General features: G+C 43.8%; 1 protein-coding gene and 1 long non-coding RNA gene across 5 annotated transcripts in view; one reads left to right on the plus strand and one right to left on the minus strand.

The window, feature by feature from the left end:
* The window catches only part of LOC145651191 (uncharacterized), a 4,882-nt gene extending 1,722 nt beyond the window's left edge, over window positions 1–3,160 (minus strand). The window contains exon 1 of the long non-coding RNA XR_014116969.1: window positions 1–3,160. This exon is cut by the window's left edge and continues 93 nt beyond it. This is a non-coding gene — a long non-coding RNA (uncharacterized LOC145651191).
* Window positions 1–17,981, plus strand: part of fars2 (phenylalanyl-tRNA synthetase 2, mitochondrial) — an 85,494-nt gene that overhangs the window by 57,628 nt on the left and 9,885 nt on the right. The gene's annotated exons all lie outside the window — the stretch shown is intronic.

The raw sequence follows: 17,981 nt of genomic DNA on the forward strand, positions 1-17,981 counted from the left end.
TGCATATGGCGTTCGATCTCCACCTTAGCTGGAGACTATGCCTGTAGACCCATGTGCTGTGGTGTAAGGCTGCTCTGTGTGTTCATGTGAGGGAAGGCATCCCAGAAACATTAGTCAAGCACAAATATTCATCACCCACCCTGACAAGACCGCTGTTCACTTGTTTCGATTTTTCTGGAAGCGATCAAGTGGACGTGCAGCGTGGCGACCGCGAGCTGTCACCAAGCTTGCTTCGAGCGTTGAGCTTCACACCTTCCCGAGCTGGCAGCGCGGTTTGGCCCGTACGCAGGTGTGCCGCTGTCATTCCGCCCAGGCAGCGGTGGGGCACCGCCGAAACAGGTGCGAAACATTGGCGAGATGAGCAGGCAGCCCCCCGGACCAGACAGGGCTCGTTTTCCTGTCAGAACGGCTCCCACCAAACGGAGCTGTCACCGCACCGTTTCAAAGGCCAGCAGGGAACTGTGCTCGGCAGGGGGTGGGGGAGAGTGTAAAAGGGAGAGAGAGCGTGAAAGAAACAGAGGAGAGACCACCTCTAACTTTGGCTCTCATAACTGTGCTTCCTCATCTGTGCTGTAATGTGCTGCTGGTGTAATGTACAGGTGGACTCCTCATCTGTTAAGCAATATGTCAATGAAAGTAGAGAGAGAGAGAGAGAGAGAGAGAGAGAGAGAGAGAGAGAGAGAGATGTGTGAAGGATTCCTCTCCGGTCACAGGAAAGGCACTACAGTAGAGGAGGTACATTGGCTCTCTGCCACTTTGATTGCCCAAGAACACACAGGACAGGGTTATCCAATCACAAACATGGCGTGAGGCTCCGCCTCTGAACAGCAGCACTGCAGCATCAGTGGCATTTTTGCGTTTTGCGGTACACCCGTGGCCTGAGGTGCCAACTTCCCCAAATCGCTGGCACACTTTGCTTTGTTTTGATTTGTTTTTGCTTTGTTGCAAATTGGTTCACTTCAGTGACTTGGGTGTCTGACTGTGGGTGGCTTTGGAGAAATGGCCTCAATGGGGAGGTGTGTGTGTGTGTGTGTGTGTGTGTGTGTGTGTGTGAGCGTACGCGCGCTGCGGAAAAGCCATGTCTGTTCATGTGGTGTTCAGTGGGTGCATGTGTAATGGTTCATATAACTCACTCAGGCTCTGGTTCCTGCTTGTGGGCCAGTGATGGTTTGTGGCTGGTGGTAGTGACTAAGTGTTTATTTGCCTGATTCCATGCAGTCTCTCCACTGTCTTACATTCGTTCATTCACCCGCTCTGTTTTTCTTTGTCTCTCTGTCTGTCTCTTTTTCGCATTCTTTTCCTCCCTCTGTCTGTGTCTCTCTGTCTCTTATTCACCGAGCCACATTAGTTTCCAGTAATAGTAGTCTAGTTCCATAGCAAATATAGTCACGGGTGGATTTCAATGAAGAATCCCCCTTAACCCCTCTAAGAGTTCCAGGAGATGTTCCAGAAGATCCTCACAGACGTTCATCCCTGCTCCACTCGCTGCTCCGCATCATCTCCATGCTTAAACCCAAGACCTCGGTGTGACTGCGGATCATATAGCAGCCAGCCAACGAGCGGTGGCTTTGTTTGTGTGTCAGCTGAGAGGAAATCGAGGGTGAAACGTGATGAAAACCACAGAGGGCGAATCGATGTGTGAGACGCTGGCTAAAGACAACCCCTTGTGGGGTGGTGGGGCAGGGGCAGTTTGTCCAGACCTGCAGGCCGAGAGAAATATTGATCCTGCACTTCCTTCCTTCTCCTTAATGAGATCGTTTGCTAATTGCCAAACAGTGGGTGTCTAAGAGAGAGTTCACCTTGCTGTTAAGGCTGTGAAAACCAGGCATTGTAATATAGGTGTTGAATATCATGTGGCATAATATTAGCTCTCCTTTTTTAAAATAGAAATATTCTTTAATCGTGATGTTCTTTAAATAGTGTCTTAAATAGTGATATTACTTATTTTTTGTTCCTTTCTTTCTGGTCCAACTCCGTAGAGGGCTATGTTTTATTATTACTGAGAAAGGCTCATGTTTGGGAATTGCAAATGAGTTATTTCAAGAAATCTAATGTGGGTTTTACTGTTTTCAATATTTCGGGCAGCCAAAATAGTTAGCAGGTGTAGCTTCGGCCTGGCTACCCTGTACCCTTTAATATAACCCTTTAGTTTTGAGAATGCGCTAGTAATCGAATAAGTTTGATTGGATTGGGAATATGTATGTACCAAAGAAAGGAGTGGCCATTAAGTGAAGGTTTTACCTGATCTGATTGGAGGAATACAGTAATTAGTTGTGGCCAGCAGCTGGAGTGAGGCAGGCAAGTGATGGAGCATGTGCAATTCTCATAGGAGTGCTGCTAATAGTCCACTTTGATTTCCCCTCTGAAAGCGTGGCAGATGTGCGTGCGTGCGTGCGTGCGAGCGAGTGTGCGAGCGAGTGAGTGAGGGCATTCATGCCTGGGCATGTCAGTTTGATGGTGCTTGTGCTGCCACACATTCTAACAATTTGTAAGGCAGAGCTTTTGTGCACCAAACTGCGTAAAGCACCGAGGAAGGGCAGAAAGTTCGACTCGGTCTGGAACTCCTCAAGCTGAGAGCACAGAATAGATGCCCCTTCACAAAACCCATCCCTCACACTCAGACAGAGCAAATAAAATGCTCCCGTCCACCATTTGACATTGGCAGTTTGTAATATAATAATAACCAGGAATCCACACTCCCCCCCCCCCCCAACACACACACACACACACACACACACACACACACAAGGCCTCAGTGTCGCAGAAGAGCCTCTTTGGACAGTGACTAAAAAACACTGTGTGGTCCTCTTGCTGTCAGACAGCCCTCAGGGTTAGAGGTCAACACCAGAAGCAGGAGAAGAGGAAGGGAGATTGGTGCAGAGAGCCAGTAGAACCACTCTCCTGAGCACGACTGACACAATTATTGACAAATACCCACTCACGATTTTTGCCAGAAGAGTGCAAAATGGAAAATCTGAACCTCTACAACAGTATGTGTATATTTTAACCTCCAGCAATTAAAGAGCTGGAATGAAAAAGATGCCCACAGCAGTTTGTTTTCTAAGCAAAAGGGACAAAATGAGAGAGCGTAGCAATCGACAGAGAAGCTTCAGCGGTACATGGCGAGTCCCGCAGAGGACGAACCTTGATTGTCGAGGGGTCTCCACCCGGAGTGACAAATGAGAGGGGGTGAAAGGGGACACAGAGAGAGATGTGTGTGGATGAGGAGGAGGAGGAGGAGGAGGAGATGTTAGGCGCTCACATCGTGGAGCAAGTAATGAAGATGGCAGACGCTCACTTTTCCGACGCTGCTCTCAATGAACCCTCTCCGGATGGAGGGATGGGGGAATGGATGAGCGAGCGAGAGAGCAAAGGTTTTGGTGGGTGAGATTCACACTGACAGATTGATTGCGCAGCGATTTGGGTCGGTCTCTCACTCCATCACTCCGTGACAGGGTCTGCATTGTCTCTGGCTGCTATCACTTTTCGCTGCCTCCTTCTCTCATTAAAAAGCGTTTTGGCTTCATTATGGTGAATTGTGTAAATGGGATACAAACAAGAAGGGAGGCACAGGGGAACAGGGGCTTCAGTTTGCATCCGTGATAAACCACCACAAGCCTGGAGAAAAGCTACACTCTAATGCACCTGATTGTCCTCTCTGTCAAACAACAAATCCCACCACGCAGCCGTTCACATAAGGAATGCAATACCCATTGTTCGATTGTTGATGCTTCAGTTTACAAGTAGATCTCTTTTGCAGGGAGAATGAGCATCTTCCATTTGAATGTAAATAGCTAGCAGCTCCTTGCAGAAATATGCGGCATACAGTAAAGAAAAACAAGTCTCGTGCTGTAACGAGATATGACATGGCTATTTATTTATTTATTTTGGAGGTATAAACTGCCCAACGGAGACCTGTGTCTCAATTGTAGTGGGAGCCTGCTTCCGAAAAAACACAAACAGGCACTCATGCAAAGACACAAAAATCAGCAGTTTTTAGCACTTTATTATGATTATCTAGTGTGAACTTTAACTTCCCAATGGTAGAAATGCACCACCAGAAAGCAAAGCCATTAGTCTGTACACTTTGTGCACAATTATTGTCACGGAAGGCTCCGCCCCCCACGAGTCACGTGGTACGGCCCGCCGTGTGCAGAGGATTCACATTTGCACTGTTTGTAACCACGCCCCCCGGGATTGCACACACCTGCACAGAGTTTAATGTTGAAAACATTAAAAATGTTGAAAAACACAAACAGGCACTCATGCAAAGACACACAGCACAGCAAGTGACAAACAGGCATTTTTCCAAAGTGAAATGTGTGCTATTAAACAAGCTTGGTGATTGTGGTGGTGTTGAATGCAGTAAGTTCATTGACTTTCATGAAGTTCATGGAATTATTCCAAAATAAATAAGGTTAAGCTAAATTTAGTGTTTGTTATTTTACAGTTGTCTGGGTAACTGGAATAATTAGCCTGTCTTGGTCATTTTCTCCTTGAACAATGAATGAACAGAAGATGCAAAATATCTGTACGCCTAAATGCGTAGCCTACAATTTCTTAATTAATGAGCAGCCTTTTTGATATGTAAAGCAAACAACACAGATTCATTTGAAGGAAAAAGCAGCATCTGTATTCCTAGCTTAGTTCTGTTTCTAAATGAGACAGTTTGTAACTCAGTTATGTGCTTTGTCAAGGTGTGTTCAGCTCAGAGCTGATGAATAATTTGTTTAGTCACTGAACCTTCAAAACCCTCCAGCTCCATCAAATCTAATTTGCACAGGCAAGAATTGGAGCTAAAACCAAGAGCTCTTTTTCGCCTTTTCCCAGTGGCCCTAGTGTGTCCTGTCCCACGCTTCAGCTATTGTGCTTATCAAACCGAGGAGTCTGACGTTAGGTGAAGTGCACTAGCGAAGCTTTAACAGAGGCTGGCCTGTTTAGTACTTCATTTCTCATGAATAATGTGCCCTGGTGGTCTGAAGTGTTCACTGCATGTGGCCGAATTTCACCACATCCATCTGTTGCAGCTGTTGTTCCCTCATGCTTTCCGGAGCACTAAAGCACACCCGAGCCGCTGAATCTTTATGGCCCTGTAAAAGTCTAAAACACTTATACGCATAAATACTGCCAGACCAAATACGGAAATGCTGGACTGACCATTAGCATTTCCTTATCAGAAAATCAGCAGTTTTTAGCACTTTATTATGATTATCTAGCGTGAACTTTAACTTCCCAATGGTAGAAATGCACCACCAGAAAGCAAAGCCATTAGTCTGTACACTGTGTGCACAATTATTCTCACGGAAGGCTCCGCCCCCCACAAGTCACGTGGTACGGCCCGCCGCGTGGAGGGGATTCACGTTTGCACTGTTTGTAACCACGCCCCCCGGGATTGCGCACACCTGCGCAGAGTTTAATGTTGAACGTCTGTCTGTCTCTATTTAAACCCCCGTCAGTGTGCGCATCATCGTTGGTCATTGTTGCTACGTATGTGTTAATGTCTATCTCTGTAGCCGTAACGCTGGTTTGTGTAGTTACGTGTTAATATGTGTATTGATCGTTTAATGTTAATAAACGTCGAGGAAGTCTGTGCGTCCCGCCCCACGCCCTGCGGCAATCGGGCCAGCTGCGTGACAACTATTAGGCAAGTTGAGGATTCATTTTGTTACTGAACATCTGCAGTGCTCTCAGTCAATCCGAAATGTTAACAAACCCCAAACCTGAATATCTAAGAAAGTAAAAGTGAGGTTTTGGCTTTCTTAGGAGAATATTTGTATGTGCAGAATTATTAAGCAACTAAATGAAAAACAGAAATTATCTCATCTCACTTGTTTATTTTCTTTGGTTAAAGTTAGAATAATAAACAAACAAATCAAAATTTACAAATAAACATTTCTGACACTTCAAAAAAATATCAGTAACCAATATAAGCCACCCTTCTTTTCAATAAGTCAATAACAACCATTCATGAAGTCTGTCAGTTTCTTAATCTGTTGACGATCAACTTTTTGTGCAGCAGCAAGCACAGCCTCCCAGACACTGTTCAGCGAGCTGTACTGTTTTGCTTCTGTCATATCCACAAACCTGAGCATTCCCCATTGTCATGGCAACCAAATCACTTCCGGGTTTTCATTCGTATCCATGGTTCCCTGTCTCCTCCCCTTTCACGCCAGCTGTTCCTAGTTTGTCCCTGATTGTAGTGTTATAAAAACCCCACCCCTACGTATCTTGTTTGTTGGTCATTGTCTTTGTCTTAGAGTGTCTCTCATGGATTCTGGTCAGTTCTCGTTTGGTCTCCATCATTGTGTTTCTAGTCCAATCTCGTTTGTTCTCTGCGTTTAGTCCGATCTCATTTGTTCTCTGTGTTTGGTTACCCTTGCTGCATGTTGCTTTCCTTGTTTAGTTCTGTATCTTCGTCATCAATATTGTTTGTTCATGTTACATTGCCCGGTTCTGTGTTGTTCTCGTTTGTCTTTATGCTCACCGTTATGTTTTATTATTGTTGTTCTCCGTTAGTCTTTCTTTAATGTTGTATTCCCTTGTTGCTCATTTCTCACCCTCACCCTGTTATCATACTATTCTTCTGTTAGCCTGTTTGTTCTTCATTTTATTCTGTATTGTTAGTCTGTGTCGGTTATTAAACTTATTATTTATTTATTCTATTCAATTAGTTTGGTTCATTGTGACGTCTTCACTTCGCACGTGTGTTCACTCTCCACCCCCTCTCGCGTTACACCTTCACCGTAAATCTCCCATTTAAGAAGGGCCCACAAGTTCTCAATAGGTCAGGTCAGGTGAGGAAGGGGGTCATGTCATTATTCTTTCATCTTTAAGGCCTTTAATGGCTATCAACGTCGTAGAGTACTTCGATGCATGAGATGGAGCGTTGTCTTGCATAAAAATCAGGGTCTTCTTAAAAGATGCTGATTTTTTTCCTGTACCACTGCTTGTAGAAAGCGTCTTCGAAAAACTGGCACTGAGTTAGGAAGTTGATTTTGATTCCATCTTCAACCAGAAAAGGTCCAATTAGCTCATCTTCAATAATACCAGCCCATAGCAGTACCCCACCTCCACCTTGCTGGGGTCTGAGTCGAAGTGGAGCTCTGTGCCCGTTACTGATCCAGTCACGAGCCCGTCCATCTGGTCTGTCAAGAGTCGCTCATCTCATCAGTCCAGAAAACCTTTGAAAAATCTGTCTTCAGATATTTCTTGGCCCAGTCATGATGTTTCACCTTATGTGTCTTGTTCAGTGGTGGTCGGGTTTCAGCCTGCCTTACCTTGGCCATGTCTCTGAGTACTGAACACCTTGTACTTCTGGGAACTCCAGGTAGGTTGCAGTTCTGGAATATGACAGCACTGGAAGATAATGGATTCCTGGTCACTTCACATTTGATTCTTTTCAAATCTTTGGCAGTTAATTTGCGTCTTTTTTCTCAACACGTTTTGCAACCCTGTTGATTATTTGCAACAAAACGTTTGATGGTTCTGTGATCGCACATGCTATACCCCAGCATTTTTAAGAGTGCTGCATCCCACTGAAAGACCTTTTACCATTTTTGACTTTTCAGAGTCAGTTAAATGTCTTTTTTTGGCCCATTTTGCCTGAGGAAGCTACCTAATAATTATGCACACCTGTAGTGCTTTGGTGACGTGGTGAATCGTAGCATGCATTTTTAATGAATCTTGCGTTTAAACATGACTCTTTTTTTGTCTGCAGGTATGCATGTGGGTCAGTCTGTGTATCTGTGTTTTTGTTTTTGTTTTCTTTTCATTTGCAAGCACTGGGAACAACATCCCAGTTGCTCACTTACTCCATAACACGGAAGCAGCAACCACCCAAGGCATTGCCAAACATTTATAGAAAACAGCCGGTAGGGTTGCAACAGGTGCGGGGTATTAATGTGTTTGTGATGTGGGATGGCACTAAATTTATACAATTACATGCCCCAGCCCACACCAGCTGCCACTGACTTAAGGGGCATTACAGCTGGCCTAAGACAGATCTCACACACACGACACTCGCAAGACCATGCATTACAATAATAGCGCCCATTTTATTGATTGCTTCAATATAAAGAGTGTATTTTAGAAAGAGATGTTCTATTAATGTAACAGTTATCCCAGTTTATTTTTTTATTTTTTGGGGTTGTTTTGTATCTTCAAACTCCTCCTGTATGTGAGAGAATCTATTTTTACATTAGAGATTGGAGTGTAATGTACAGGGTGGATTAACTTAACCTAGCATTAGAGATATTGATCAGATCCCTTAGAGAGAATGCTTGCAACAAAAGCGCTCTCGGATTACCCTAGCAGACCCAGGATGCATCTGACTTTTGCTTCATTTTGTCTCAATAGCACCTAACCAAAAAATCCAACAGCAACCTCCAAAACGCGTGAGGAACCAAAGCATCCATTGTGCAGACTCTATGAAATGTGCTTCCTTGGCTATGCCTTTTTCTTCTTAAGACAATTGTGTTTAAAACGGAATGTATCAAGCCACGCTCCTCTGAGCCACTTCAGGCTTCTCTGCCTGTTCCACAGGTCTTATCGACCGTTGGTTTGCTGGTCATTAGAGAAGTGGCGCCGGAACGATCAGCTCTGCAGAAAAGCTTTTCCGAGTCTAATTGCATTTGGTGAATGGGATTTGGGAAGGGTTAGAGTTGGAGAAGACAAACCCACCCAACCATCTGACCTCCTGACAGAAATGTTCTAGCTGTATTGAGAGACAGAAAACACATTGCTTAACAATTCCTGCACAATTCCTACATATCTGAGTACTGCAATATCACATTTTAGATCACAACTTTACCATGATATTGAAGATATTGAAAATACAGCTGTATTGAAGGCTAGGACCAATCGGAGATGTTTTTATTTTGTGCTATGAGTACACCATCTTTATTAGCACTTGGTCAACGTTCTGATGACTCAAGGAGTTTAGGTGGTCGAAAACCTGTTTATACTGTAATGTTATTACAACTCTTACTGCAATAACAATGCATGTCAAGTTATAGCTTGCCCATATTCTACAGTCTTTGACCTTGACAAGGTTGTTGGTTACAACAGAATTCCATTGCTTTTGTGAAATATGAAAGTGAAAGGTGTGATCCATCTTTCCTCAGAATGTCCTCTTTGCCCTTCCCGTTTCTGTGCTGTGCATACCGTGCTACCCTGCTGCTTAGGGATTGCTCTTTTTCACCTCTTCTGATCCGGGTCACCTTACAGGAGGTTATTTCGGATTGTGTAGACATGCACAGGAGAGTAATCCCTTTCCCTATTGCACTTTGATCCCTGCCTGGAACCCGACCAAACAAGCACTACTCAATGGGTATCTGTTCTGCTAAACACCAGATCTTCATCTGGAGCAACGGAGAAGGTGTGGTTCCCAAGAGGTGTGGGACCATTGCATTTAAGAGGCTTGGCTTTAGCTCACTCTCACATCTCATGAGTCAGCATGGTGGAGGAATCTATTTGGGCCTCTGTGTAGAGGCAGAATGTGCACAGATGGGACCACGCCTTCCCCGCTGTCCAGTGGCTGTAATTAGCACCGAGATGTATGAACTAATGGAGAACAGAGTTCTGGTGTCTCACTATCTGCATCAGCTTTCCTTTTCTCTCTTTTTCAGTCTAAGTTCATTAGAAAAGTAGTCCATTTTTAGTTCAAGTTTCCATTGTTGTGCCTACAGTATACTATGCCACTGTAATGGATAACATCCCACCTGTGTTTTAGCCTTTATATCTCATTTTCCCATTCCTTTGTTATTCAACTTTCTTTCAGTGGAATCACACTGCGAAAGGTACTTGCACTACAGACAGACATCGGGTTAAGCTAGTGCTAGAGGGCACCCCGAAAGATGTTTAGAAAGTTGCTTGTGTTCTTCCGCATTCCTCCTGCAGTGGACTCTGGGGCTCTTATTGACTACCTGAACAGGTAGTTGTGGCAACAGTGAAGCCCGGCATCCAGGGCTCGCTCCCAGCGGGCCTTCACAGGAAAGGTGAAGCTTCTGTTCACGCTCCTGCGAGTAGCGTCTTGGCTTTCCTCACAGCTGGGTTGAGGTCGGGTCAGTGATAGGCCAGCGGTGGGCATGGCATCATTCCCCAGGCATTACCAGTGCTTTTCAAGTTGAGCACAGCAGCAGTAGCCTAGATTCAAGCCTGCCTGAACAAGTATAGCATGTGGCCAGCCCGTTGTTGTGGTTTTGTGCCGTACACTGGAGAGAGCCTGCAAACTTGACCATGCTATGACTCGTCTCTTGGAGTGCTTTTGTTATTATGAACTTTGAATTCATCTTGCCAGTATGACAAAATGCCACACTTGCCACTCAAAGTGACTAGAAGTTTTACTGTAACCCAAATTGTCTGCACGAATGCAGTAAAGCCTATGTGAAGTTTGTTTTATCTTTCACAGCCACTGCTTCCCTCTGAGTAAATAGCTGTATAAATTGCACCAGTTTAATAATTGCCCTGAATCTCTGCAGGCTTTTTCTTTGTTGACATACAAGTCTGCCCTGAGAGAGCTTGTGTTTTTGTATTTCTGTGTGTCTATTTGTGTGTGGGAAACAGTTTCAGATTAGTGTATATCTGTAAACCTCTGCCACTACTCACACAAAAGTGTTTTTTAATGCAGTTTCCCTGGACTGCAGAAGTTGGAAATCATTGTTTATGAGCTCTGCTTTTCCGTGGTGCAGTGATCAGTTTCATTAGCCCTATACTATCTCCTAGGAGACTGAAACAGTCTGATTACTGGTCCAGCTGTGAGCTTTCACCATGATTGACCTGTCTGATAATTGTGAAGCGCACATTAAGGCCTCCCACAAACCTCGGCCTGGTTGCTCGCTCATCTATTTATGCAAATCCTCTTGCCTTACGAAGTGGAAATGGAATCAGACGTGCCCCCATCCCCCACCCCTATATTGAGCAACTACAGACTGTTGCATGTAGTTTGACCTCAGCAACCTTGGTAATAGCCTTGGTCCTCCCTGGCACCGTGGACAGCCATAACTCACTGGCCATTATTGACCACCGCAAACACCACACCACTATTAAACATTTATGCTTGTGACTACTCACATGTCGGCTCCTCCCGGGGAGTGGGGCTGTCCTGGAGCTTGGAGATGGAGTTGGAGGAGGGGTAGACCCCTGCAGTGGAATCCTTGTGTACTCATGGCCTGGTGAAGGGTTGGAATTGTAGTTAAGATCGATGAAATGACTTTCAGTCATTTAAACATCACCTACCATTAAAAGCGCTTAGTTCAGTTTGACTGTCTTCATTTGGCACAAGTCATCGTTCATGCAGGCTTTTAAGTCCCGTATGCTGCGTTGTCTAATGGTTAAACTGTTGAATTAAAGACATAAAATAAAATCGCAATCTGGTATGTGGATAGCTTTTATTCTGTCTCCTAAAAAGGTCAAGTGGTGTGTTTAAGAAGCAATTAAATGGAGGAAAAGCTACTGGCCAATCAGTAGCATTAAAATAAACAGGCATAAATAATTAAAGGGCATAACAGGAAGGAGCGGGAGTCATCTCCGGGTGCATCACTCGCCTAATGTCAAGCTCCGCCGCAGCGCCGCGTCTCCTCAGCCTCTCCAGCCTGAGTCGTTACTCATTGAGGCCTTTCCAGTAACGCGTGTGATGCTTCCTGCTGCTCACCCACCTCCCAGGAGGTACCACATGTGGAGCAAAGGGTACCTGTAAGCCAATCGCCCATCAGGCCTTTCTCCCTGGCAGCAGTTTGCCTTTTATTAGCTCAGTCGTTCTTTCTTTCATTATTTCATTCTTCCTGACTGACTTCCTTACCAGTCAGGATAGGTTTGTTAATGACTTGATTGCATTCCTGCCCACCAAATGTTATCCACCATGGGTTTTTCCTGAGAAGAAAAAACACGGTTAGAGATGTCTGATCTTGACGCTTGTGGTTTGGCTAGTTTTGCGTATCTTCACTTATTTTGCTAGCTTTCCTACCAGACAGGGTTTTATGTCTAGCGGACCAGTGATGAGAGGCACGACGTTGACTAGAACTTTTTAAGCGGTGGCGCTCCGCATCGCGGGGAGACGGACGCGGCCTAGGAATCGAGGCGTCACCAGGTGCCGCGCTTTGCCTGGAACACTTCGCCAAGCCCGAGAGCACTCAAGTCCTGGGATGAAATAAATTAGAGCTGTCACAATCGCTCCTGCACGCCTTGCATCAAGAATTAATTACACAGCGGCGGCGGCTAGCCCAGTCCGCCACCACTGTCAGGTACTCGGACCCCCAGCACAGCCTTCAGAAGAGACGCCACCCACTCTCCAGCACGAGTTCAGATATGGCAGCTGTGATCAATCACATTCTGCATGTGTATCTTTAGGGAATTGTGGGTATTGGTCAAACTGATCCTTATATCTTTTTTTTTTTTATATTGATCACAAACAGTTATATCTTAATTATATTTTTAAGCACGTATCACCATCCTGAAAAATTGATGATGCCATTAAAGCAATAACTCATGCTACCTGTTATGAGCTACAAATAATGGACTTCAGTTAAACATTCCAAGTGAACTTGTAACATAGAAGCCAGAAAATAACTGTTGATTGCAAGTTTGTGCAATTAGTTTTACAGCTTTGCATGATTAATTTCGTGACATCTGAAAACAACCAGTCAAAGATTTTTCACACTGAGATTGATGACTATAAATTTCATCATGCAGAATATAATAACAGAGAGATAACAGTCATAGAACCGCTCCCATGGATCCTACGTAATATTGTTTTTTTTTTGTTGTTTTTTTTTTTTTTTTAGACACCCCCTTTATTAAAAAAAAAACCCAGCTCACATCTTTTAAAGCCTCTCATCACTGACTTACAGTTGCACTGCTGAGACACAGTGTGTTCTCAGGAGGAAAGTGCTTGATTTATGCTGTCGATTTATGTCCTCTGGGCTCTGTGTGTGTGTGTGTGTGTGTGTGTGTGTGTGTGCGTTCCATTAGGCCTAGTCTGGCTGAGGTGCATTAATGAGGAGGTAGAGTATGCTGAACAGCCTGGGTCGGAAGCCGGCAGGCACTGTCTGACCCTTCTCATATCTGCTGCCACCCAGTAATGTGTTTCACTTGGTGATGGGGAGAATTCAATCAAACAGAGAGAGAAGCACAGAGTCGTGGATGACCTTACTAACCCTGCTCACACACACCACCACACAAGCCAGTACATGTACGCATGCAAATGAATGAATTCACAAATGCCCAGAGGGATAGGGGCTTGTTCACAGTACCAACAAAGTGCACTGTTTTCACATTCATTCTCACACAAGTTTCACATGTTTCTTGATACAATGGTATACATACATACCCCCCCCCCCCCCCCCAAAAAAAAAAAAACTTTCTAAATCAGGTCCTGTTATTAGCTGTCTCATTTCAGGACACAGTTAAGCTTAATGTCTCTCCTGGATGTTCAGAAAATGTTCTTGTATTGACATCTATGGTGACTTGCTTTGGCCCATACTTAAATTTCAGCCAAATTTGGCTGTTTAAAACTGGATAAATCTTGCATAACCTGAGTGATATAACTTTGCTCAGGGCTAATATCCCTCCCTGAAGGCCAGCACATTATATCCTAGAGTCTAAACCCAGCTATGATTTCTTCTGCTATATATTCCTCAAACGTGTGACAGCAAGATGGATATTTATAATAGATTAATGCTATTGTGTCGAAACTGTCCTCCTAATGCTTCTGTGTGAAATATGAGGCTTTGAGTGAAATCAACTAGTGAGTGTGTTGAGTAGTTCCAAAAACGAGTATTTTAACATGGTGAATTGTAGACCTTTATCAGCTCATTGCACAGAACTACAGATAGCTGTAGTGGTGCATTCTGTCCATTTCTGTCAAACTCAAGATTGCATTTTTGGTTTGAGAGTCCATTTTTATGCACACCAATATCTTATGATCATGTTTTGGGGCCAACCTGTTCAGATGTTTGTATTTGTAATTTGTGAGTCCAAATTCATTGTTCTGTTTTTGAGAAACCTAAATGTGTTGGATGGGTTATTTCGAAAGATTTTAAATAAAATAGCTCAATACATTATGTTGCTTAAATGGATAAAAGCATTTGCAGTGCAGATTTGTTAACATAAGGTATATGTCAGTCACTGCAGAAAAGAAACCTGTGTCACAGCAATGTTGAAACAGCAGGAAACAAAAGAGAACAACTGCTAAAATCTAAATATTCTATTAATTATGTATACAGAAACATTAACAACATGATTACTCTGTTTTCCATGAAAACATGGTATCTGAAATGAGCTAAGACGGGAAAAGACATGAGTAGGATATGCGTGCGTGTGTGCGTGTGTGTGTGTGTGTGTGCGCGCGTGTGTGTGTGTGTGTGTGTGTGTGTGTGTGTGTGTGTGTGTGTGTGTGTGTGTGCGTGTGCGCGTGCATGCGTGTGCGTGTGTGTGCGCGTGTGCGTGTGCGTGTGCGTGTGTGTGTGCGTGTGTGTGTGCGTGTGCGTGTGCGTGTGCGTGCGTGTGTGTGTGTGCGTGTGTGTGTGTGTGTGCGCCTGCTGATTTAATACAAGGCATAAAAGTCCACATTGTCATAGTTTCTTCCCTGGAAACCCTCTGCCCTTCACACTTTAGTGTTTGGCCTGCTGTAGCACACCTATTTAATGTCATCTGCTAACTGCTAATTACCAAGACTCTCATAAGTCAAATCAGTTTCTTTTAGAACAGTGAAAGTTTAGGGAAGTGAGACTAGCCAGACCAGTGCCTGCTCACAGTTGGCCCTGATGTCATTGGTGCAGTAAGCTGTCCATGCTGTTGGTGTTTTAGCATTGCAGTGATGATGCACCATAAGGCCTTAACAAACAGCATGCAATTCAGGTTCTCCTCCTCTAGTAAGCGCTTAAAACAAATATTTAATTTCTGTCCACCCACTCAGCAGCTTGGCATTTTTGCAATGCATGCACACACTGGAGCATATTGTGCACCTCTATATCTCGATCCTGTCTGTTTCAGGCTCTCCATCTTTCCTCATGTTATGATGGCCTTTGTCACTGCAACATCACTGCAGCTTCCGTTCAGCACGAGGCACCAATCAGGACACCAGGCTGTCAACACCAGCTTGGCCTGATGTGTCAGCACTTTGCTATGCTCCAAAGGGACCGGAAGATGCCCCTCGTCCATTTTGGGCTCTCCAGGCCCTGCTGGAGAACCCGACCGGAAAGGCAAATCCGTGAATATTCTGACTCTGTGAGTGTATTGCAATGGTAATTTAATCTCAGTTCTGGAGCTCCATCAATGGAGTACAGGGAACTGAAGTTTAGCCCTTGCGCCTCTTAGCAAACAAGCATCCTCTCTGGTATAACTGCGATTAATGCATCTCTGATGGCCATTTTACCCAAAAGCTTTTCCAGAGGCTGAGCCTGTGTCATGCCATCTGTGCCCACTGATGCCCATTGCCATCTGTGCCCTGCTGATATTTTCTTTCTTATATAATGTTGGTGTAAGAGAGATCTGTATTGCAGTGTTCCTCAGTGTTCTTCTGATCCTCTGCTGATCAGAAGACTTAGTCATTATTTATCCTCAAACTTAATTTCAAATCGTGTTTATCCATTTTAGCTGAAGCACAGAAAGAAAATGAAATCTAGGCCATGCCAGCTCACCAGAAAATGAAATAATGCCCACTGGCCAGGGTAAATCTTTAACGCAGACTTTATAACAGGCCGGACGAGGATGCCTGAGGATATCCTTTCAGCGACATTCCTAAAAAGCCGACGCTCATCCTCCCTGATCCGCATGTTATACTTTCAGTGCTATTATTCGAACTGTACATTTTACACAAAAGACTGATCATCCACTCTACGGCTGAGCAGATGGCGAGTGGGCGACTGTCATACGCGCCATGGAGCTGCCTCATATTGACAAATAATTGATAGCCTTTCGCTGCATCTCCATGGTACCATGGGCTCACTTGCTGTGATTTCTGCTAACTCCTCCGGCGTCTCCGTCAGAGAGGGAAAGCCGACGGTATACAAAAGATTACAGCCATGCTGCTTACATTCCCAAGAGCAGCAGAGGAAATAGGGTCTGCATCTTCCTCAGATACATTTAATGGAGCTGCAAGTGTTTCACTGCACATGTGATCATCATAAATAGTTTCCTTCTCCTGTTTGTTAAACCTCAGTATTTTGTGTTATAACTGCAGCTTTGAAGTTTCCCTTTATCTCTTTTTTAAATAATCACTTTGCTTTTGGCATTTTTAAATGTCAGTCGTTTTAATTTCTTTTTTTAACTTGTCCTATAAAGCCTTGGATAGTGCTTCTCTCCTATCCTGCTGTATAATGCCTCACTTTATTTTGACCACTTTATTAAACCCTTTAAAGTTAGTTGTCAAGCAGTTGACTATCTTTAATCTCTCCTCGTGTTTAAAGGCTAAGCTTTTTTTCCATAAAAAAATCATCTTGTGATTCAGGGCATTACAACAGGCATTAAAAGACAACAATTCCTTTTAATGAATAATATATAATGTATTCATAATTAATTATTAATAATGTATTAATAATTAATGACTTTTCTAATTATCAGGTTCACGGTATGCGTTAAGTAAACTGAAATACCAGTCAGGTATTTGTAGTATATTCCCTTTTTTGGTTCTCAGAGAGCTTTTATCTTCTCACCTTTGTACAGCTCCTCAGCCATCAAGCCTGTCCACCTCTATACAAATGAACCTGAGAGTCTACAGAAAATTACCTTTGCCTCGATGTCGTGGTGTCGGAAGAGCCAGGAGCATAAATATGCCAAATTAGTCCATTAATTATTGACTAAGTCCATAGAAATGGCCTTATTAAATATTGGTGGGGCTCAGCTTGATCAAAACCATCCTTGGCCAGCATCACAGAACATCACGGTTCACCCGCCTCACGCATTCTTTGCTAGTTTAAAGGTACATTTAAGAAGTTAATTCACCAAATCTATGTAATTATTATCACTTTGTGACTGGTCTATGTTTGTATCATTTTCAGAAAATTTATAAGCGACAGAAAAATTAGGGGGAATTTAAAAATGTTCTTCTGAAGCAACTAGTGATGTTGGTCTTTGATTCTTTTGCAGTGTTTCAGACAATTTGATGTCAAGTAATTTGAGCTCCTAAGGGAGCAGTTTGAGTATGAAGCTAATGTTGTTCTGTTGTTGTTCTGTACTGCTGTTGTTTATGAACATAAAAACCTGTGCCTTTAAGATAGACTATCTGATCTGACAGGCTAACCTTCACTTATAGAGTTACCATGGCTACTCTCTAAGTATTGTGAAGTGTTAGTTGTTCAGTCTTTTCTCAAGCAAACCACAGCAATGACATTATCATCTAAAAACTATGTCGTTCTCTGACAGGTAGCATTTAGCTGACACTTTTATCCAAAGTGACTTATAATTATGACTGAACACAATTTGAGCAGGTGAGGGTTAAGGGCCTTGCTCAAGGGCCCAACATGCCCCTGGTGGCGGGGCTTGATCTGGCAACCCTTTGCTTATGGTTTTAGGTTTGTTTTAAGACTTGGCCCCATGTGTGCTTGTCATACATCACAGTTGAAGAAACATGTTAAATGCCTCTAAGATTCTAATCAAACCTGAGTATGCGCACATATCAGAGGAAGGTCTTCTCACGTTGCCTCTTTTGGGAACCGGTTGATGCCTATTTTAATCCAGCTAACAAATGCATGGAGAGCATTATCATCTCTCTCTGGGTCCCACTGTTGATAGAGGTGCTTCTCTGCTTTCATGACAGATCTTAATTCAACCACTCTTTCTGCCTGGAGACCCCTTGCCTGGCAGGAATTGAAATTTAAGATGCCTAAAATTCTTTGTGTGCGCGGGTGTGCATACACGCATGTGCGTGCGAGAGTGTTTGCGCGCGCGTGTGTTTGTACGCGCGAGTGCGCCCTTTCTCCCCAGTCATCTGAGTCGCCTTGCTTTTAATTAGTTGATTATTTTGTCGGGTAAGATCTGTATTGTGG

Source organism: Electrophorus electricus, chromosome 14, assembly GCF_041902795.1.
Source record: "Electrophorus electricus isolate QZ-2024a chromosome 14, ASM4190279v1, whole genome shotgun sequence".
NCBI classification, from domain to species: domain Eukaryota; kingdom Metazoa; phylum Chordata; class Actinopteri; order Gymnotiformes; family Gymnotidae; genus Electrophorus; species Electrophorus electricus.